Here is a 7,428-nt window from a genome sequence, read left to right as displayed (position 1 = left end):
GTTCTAATTATGTCGCTGTTCTTGTTGTCCCGGGAAGCTAATAGCAAGGAAAAAGCTGTTAGGTATCTACAAACCAAAAAAGTATTGCATAGTGCACGGGTGCATGCTGAAGGACACAATATGACACTTCAGTTGAGTGAAACCAAGGATCGCTGGCGATGCAGCTTAAGGCAATGCCGTAGTAGTGTTGGCCTGAGGAAAGGTACGTGGTTGGAAAATTCAAAGATTCTATTGGACACATTTCTTTTATTTGTTTACCGCTGGTCACAGGAATACACAACTACTAAGTTTTGCAATAAAGAACTTAACCATTTGACCGCCATGAGCCACTATAGTACCTCGAGGTTTATGGTACCTTCAGTGCCGCGAGCCACTATAGTGGCAATGTTAACGTTGCGTCATCATCGTTTTGTTTTAAACGTAATATACGTAAAACATATATTGAATTACTCAGAAAAGAACCATTTTTAATGTTATATGCATATAATTATTGAAATACGCACTCTAAAATACTAATATGCTATGGAAATGTAGTGAGTTTGTAGGCCTGTCAAATGAGCTGATCTAAATGTCTCCCTTTAGTCAGTTGTTTACTATCGTTTGTAGTTCCACTTTTATAGGTTATTGGTGCAAACTAACTATTTACTCTATTTATTTTGTGAATAATATAGTTTTTGGTTGTGAATAGAGTTATATATAGTAATAGTATTTCATTGTTTGAAAGTGATGTTTTGACATACTAGCTGTGATGAAGAGACAACGAGAAAATTCACCAGTGAGTGAGAACACACTTGTAGATCTTATTTCACAAAGTAGTACAGTACAGGTAATTGACAGTGTACATCATAAAACTGATAGTTTGGATGATAGCTCGTCATATTCAGATTTATCTGATTCTGATATTATAGATGACAGTGACAAAGACCCGACATTCGACCCTGAGCAACCAGCACATCTGGTATTCAGAATCTGTCTCTGCCACTTCTAAGGCCTAGGCTAAGTGTTGTAAATGATGATTTATTATCGATGATAGTGACAAAGACCCGACATTCGACCCTGAGCAACCAGCACATCTGGTATTCAGAATCTGTCTCTGCCACTTCTAAGGCCTAGGCTAAGTGTTGTAAATGATGATTTATTATCAATGATAGTGACAAAGACCCGACATTCGACCCTGAGCAACCAGCACATCTGGTATTCAGAATCTGTCTCTGCCACTTCTAAGGCCTAGGCTAAGTGTTGTAAATGATGATTTATTATCAATGATAGTGACAAAGACCCGACATTCGACCCTGAGCAACCAGCACATCTGGTATTCAGAATCTGTCTCTGCCACTTCTAAGGCCTAGGCTAAGTGTTGTAAATTATGATTTATTATCAATGATAGTGACAAAGACCCGACATTCGACCCTGAGCAACCAGCACATCTGGTATTCAGAATCTGTCTCTGCCACTTCTAAGGCCTAGGCTAAGTGTTGTAAATGATGATTTATTATCGATGATAGTGACAAAGACCCGACATTCGACCCTGAGCAACCAGCACATCTGGTATTCAGAATCTGTCTCTGCCACTTCTAAGGCCTAGGCTAAGTGTTGTAAATGATGATTTATTATCGATGATAGTGACAAAGACCCGACATTCGACCCTGAGCAACCAGCACATCTGGTATTCAGAATCTGTCTCTGCCACTTCTAAGGCCTAGGCTAAGTGTTGTAAATGATGATTTATTATCAATGATAGTGACAAAGACCCGACATTCGACCCTGAGCAACCAGCACATCTGGTATTCAGAATCTGTCTCTGCCACTTCTAAGGCCTAGGCTAAGTGTTGTAAATGATGATTTATTATCAATGATAGTGACAAAGACCCGACATTCGACCCTGAGCAACCAGCACATCTGGTATTCAGAATCTGTCTCTGCCACTTCTAAGGCCTAGGCTAAGTGTTGTAAATTATGATTTATTATCAATGATAGTGACAAAGACCCGACATTCGACCCTGAGCAACCAGCACATCTGGTATTCAGAATCTGTCTCTGCCACTTCTAAGGCCTAGGCTAAGTGTTGTAAATTATGATTTATTATCAATGATAGTGACAAAGACCCGACATTCGACCCTGAGCAACCAGCACATCTGGTATTCAGAATCTGTCTCTGCCACTTCTAAGGCCTAGGCTAAGTGTTGTAAATTATGATTTATTATCAATGATAGTGACAAAGACCCGACATTCGACCCTGAGCAACCAGCACATCTGGTATTCAGAATCTGTCTCTGCCACTTCTAAGGCCTAGGCTAAGTGTTGTAAATGATGATTTATTATCGATGATAGTGACAAAGACCCGACATTCGACCCTGAGCAACCAGCACATCTGGTATTCAGAATCTGTCTCTGCCACTTCTAAGGCCTAGGCTAAGTGTTGTAAATTATGATTTATTATCATCATCTGATGAAGAAGATAATGCTTCAGCCTTCACTATCCCACAGGTTCCACCTCCTAGAATGTATAGAAGTGGCCTTGGGGGTGGAAGAAGGCGAGCTGTTGGTCGTGGTCGTGTTTCATCTAGACCTAACCAAGATGACAGCAGTAGTTGGGATGAAGTTGATGATGTTAATGATCCTGGATATATTCACAACTTCACATATTCAGAGCTTCCTGGACCTAAACACCGTCCTCATGTGAACTCTCTACCTATATCTTATTTCAATTTTTTTTTGTAACGATTTGTAACAGAGACAAATCGTTAGGCTGCTCAGTATATATCTTCTCTTGGAGGGATGATTTCTCCTCATAGTCGGGTAAAGGAATGAACTACTACAATCAATGAAATGAAGGCTTTTATTGCAATAATAAGAAATATGAGCCTAATTCGCAAGCCAAATATTGAGAGCTACTGGTCGACATCCTCATCACAGACAACAGAATGGTTTCGGAAAATGATGAGCCGTAACAGGTTTGCGATGCTTCTAAATTTCTTTCATATTACCGATAATTCAAAATTAAAAAACCGAGGAGAAGCGGGGTATGGTCCGTGTGCACGTTTCACACAAAAAATGTTCAGTACACAAGAAGGAGAGGTAGAAATATTTTGGTCAAAACCAATCCCAGAATAGTACACCAATATAACATGAATATGGGTGGAATTGATTCCAGGATCAAATCTTGTACACATACCTCGATGAGCGTAAAACTATGAAGCATTTGGCAGCTGGCCTTGGTGGAGAGCAGTTGTGTTGTCTTGTGCTCTGTACATAACCTAAAAGGAGTAATGTCTGATACTTGTGCTATTTGTAGTGATTTATTGCCTGATGATGATGATTTTGCCTTGTGTACCTCTAATGGATGCAAACTGCATTTCAACTGTGCAGGTATTACGGAGGAAACTTGGAGCCGAATGGGTCAAAACAGAAGAAACAAGTGGGAGTTTAAACTGTGCTCTGGAAAGGGGAGTGCCACTGCAGGTAATGTTTCAGACATAATAGCAAAATTACATGAAGAATATCTTTCAAAAATGGAATCTACTATAAAAAAGGAACTTTCTATTCAAACAAGTAAAGTAAAAAAAGACATTTAAGATTTGAAAAATTTGCTGTAATTCTTTTCCGACAAAATTGATCAATACGAAAAGCAAATAAATACATTTCAAACTAAATTATCCTCAGTTGAAAATGAAAATTTAAAGCTTAAGGATGTAAATATAAAATTGTCTAATGATTACTGTGATCTTAAAATTCAACTCGCTAACTTTGAACAGTATAGTAGGAATAGAAATTTGCAAATTTTCAAAGTCCCAGAAGTAAATTCAGAAAGTATGCCTGATGTTATTAAAAATCTGTCCGATGTTATTGGTGAGCCTATTGACTTTACGACAGATGTCAAGGCCGTACATAGAGTGCCTACTAAACGCAATTCGGGTGTCAAGCCTATAATTGTACAGTTTAGCAATCGCCAAAAACGAGACGCTGTGTTGAAAAAGGCTAGAGACAAGAATCTCAAGCTGAAGTCAACTCACTTTGTTCCTAATGCACCAGAAACAAGAATATATGTTAATGAACACTTAACAACTTACTTTAAGGAACTGTTGTTTGAAGCAAAAAAGCTTAAAGACATCGGGTATGCATTTGTGTGGTGTAAAGATGGTAAAGTACTCGCTAGGAAAACTGAAAGAGGCAATGTAGTACAAATTCTGTCAAAAAGTGATGTTGAAAAAATTCTAAAAGGTAATAAAAGTGACTAGTATGTAAACATATAAACAAAAACCAAACTTTTTATTGCACTCATATTATTGTATGGTTAATGATACCAGTAACAACAATTATTCGGAACTAAATGTTTTTCATCTTAACATTAGAGCATTAGGAAGCACTTCTGTGAATTGAATGTGTATTTGAAATTATTAAATAAACATTATAATATTATTGTTTTGAGTGAAGTTTGGATTAAATCAGGAGAACAGTCCAACTATGAACTGCCCGGCTATAACATGATCCTGCAGGACAGACCTGACTGTCAAGCTGGTGGAGTTGTGATCTACATGGACTGTAGACTCTGTTATCAACACAAGCTTATCTGTCTGCCCATAGCTGAACTTGTAAATGTTTCAGTATCTGCTACTATCAACAATGTTGCATTTAAAATATGTCTGTTTGGTATCTATCGTTCATGTAAATTTTCTTATTCTCAATTTAAAAACGATTTTGAAAATATTATTAAAAATAACAGTGAACCCACATTAATAGTGGGGGATATGAATATTTGTACTTTGAAACAATCTGGATCTGGACCACATTATTTGAATTTGTTGTCTTCTTATGGCTTTAAAAATTATGTTAATGAACCAAATAGATTTTTTACAAATACTAACTCTTGTCTGGACCATGTTCTAATTAGAAATTCTAAACCTCTAGTATTTAATTGTAATGTCATACCATGCAGTATTACTGATCATCACGCTTTAGATGTAAAAATATCAGGTTTGCAAAGTACAGATACTGTTCATAAGCCGCAGTTTTGTAAAAGTGTTGATTATAACATGTTGCGAACACAACTAATGAAAGCTAATTGGAATGAACTGTTCATGTGTAAATGGTAGTGTAACAATGTTTTATTACATTTTTAATTCATGTCTTGATGCTTCTACTAAATTAAAAAAGATAAATAGTTCAAATAGAAGGAGAAATCCTTGGATTACAAACGGTCTTGTGGATTTAGTAAACAGGAAAAATAAACTATATAATGTGTACGCTAAGGATAGATTAAATAATGTTTTACATGCTCAATATTCAGAATTCTCTAAGATTTTTACAAAATGAATCAGAAAAGCAAAATTAGATTACTATTCATCGTTAATTGAAGAAAACGAAGGTAATACAAACAAATATTGGAAAGTTATAAAATCTATTATGAATAAGAATAAAAATCAAATCAGCACAGTTATCTGTAACAATGTAAACACTGAGGTTCTTGGAAATGACAAATTTGTTGCTAACTATTTTAATGAATATTTTGTAAATATAACCACAGAACTCAAGGAACAGTCCTTTGGATCTGATTTGTTTTTTGATGATGAATGTAGAGACTGTCATGTGGGTTTGAATAGTTTTTGTGTTAGTTATAATAATATAGTTGAGACTATTAATAAGATGAAAATAAAAAAGAGCTCTGGAAGTGATGGCATTAATATTATTACCATCAAAAGAAATTTGGACATATTTGCTCCAATTTTACATCATATATTTAATTTGTCTGTAATTGAAGGCATATTTCCAGACTCTTTTAAAGTGGCTCTTGTTGTTCCTATTTATAAAGCTGGTGATTGATAAAGGCCTATCTCGTTGATTAGTAGTATAGCTAAAATTTTTGAAACAATAGTAAAGGACCAATTATTGGCATATTTAAATTCTAGATCAATCATTTCAAATAAACAGTTTGGATTTGTACCAAATAAAGGAGCAGATTTAGCATTAGAAAACCATATTAAACACATCTCTGACTCTATAAACGCAAATAAAAACACAGTTTCCATCTATCTTGATTTTCAAAAAGCCTTTGACCTTGTTGATATTGACATTCTCTTAAAAAAAGTACAGTACTATGGAATTGGCGGGAGGGCATTGGATTGGCTGACTACCTTTTGTAAAAATAGAAAACAAACTGAGAAAATAAACTCTTCTACCAGTAACATATTAGAACTGAGGTATGGTGTTGCACAAGGGGGAGTTCTTGGTCCTCTAATGTTTATAATTTATATAAATGAATTGCTAACACTAAATCTATATTCTTCTATTTTTGCCTACGCTGATGATACTTCTTTGGTATGCTCTGCCTACAATAAAGAAAGGTTGAAAATGTTAATTAGTCACGATTTAAATATGATATCACAATGGTTAATAAAAAGCAAACTTCTTGTCAATACTTCAAAATCTAAATGTTTATTATTTTTTAATAGAGATAAAGATTGTAAAGAAATTGAATTTGATATTTTCTGCCATAAACACATATGTAACTATAACTGTTTCTGTGAAAAAATAGAAATAGTTGATAAAGTTAAATATCTGGGATTAATAATTGACCGAAATTTAAAATGGAATCATTACATTGATGCATTAAGTGTTAAGTTAAGAAAAATTAACTATGCATTGTACCATATGAAAAATTTTATTAGAGCAGAACATCTAAAACAACTGTACACCTCGTGGTTCGAGGGTACTTTAAGATATTGAATTATTCATTTTGGTAGTACGTATGAAACTATCCTTCAGCCTGTAGTGTTAAATCAGAGATTTGCAGTGAGAAATGTCTATAATTTAAGAAAGTTTGATCCTGTTACATACTTATTTCAACAAGAAGATATTTTTAATTTTAAACAGTTGTATGCTTTATGTACTCTTTGCCACATTTTTAAAAACATTGAAAATTATAGTTTTAAAGAAAATAGAGTGAACACACGCTCTTCCAATAATTTAAACTTATTATTACCTAATTTTTCAAAGGAAATTTCTAGAAGGCAATTTTGTTATTCTGGTGTTAGGTTGTTTAATAGGTTTCTTTTAGAGTATGGTAGTACATTGCTGTTTGAGGGTAAACCAAAGTTTAAAATAAAAGCAAAATAATTTTTGTAGTCGATTATTTTAGGATAGGTAGAAATCGAAAGTAAATTGTTGTTATTATTATTGTTACTTTTATATATTAATTTTATTAAAGCATTGTATTAATCTTGTCGCTGTTGCATTTATCTTGTTGCTGTTGTATTTATCCTGTTATTGTTGAACTTTTCTTGTTATTCAATCATTTTGTTATTGTTTTCTTTGTTATTGTCAATAAGTTATTCTTTATCTGTTATTTTTGTTCCAGTTTTGTTAAATTATTTATAATTGTTTGTTTTGTAAATGTTATTCAAATATAGTATAGCATAGCCTCCACACAAG

Source organism: Homalodisca vitripennis, chromosome 3 (assembly GCF_021130785.1).
Source record: "Homalodisca vitripennis isolate AUS2020 chromosome 3, UT_GWSS_2.1, whole genome shotgun sequence".
NCBI classification, from domain to species: domain Eukaryota; kingdom Metazoa; phylum Arthropoda; class Insecta; order Hemiptera; family Cicadellidae; genus Homalodisca; species Homalodisca vitripennis.
Note: the sequence above shows the minus strand (reverse complement) of the source record.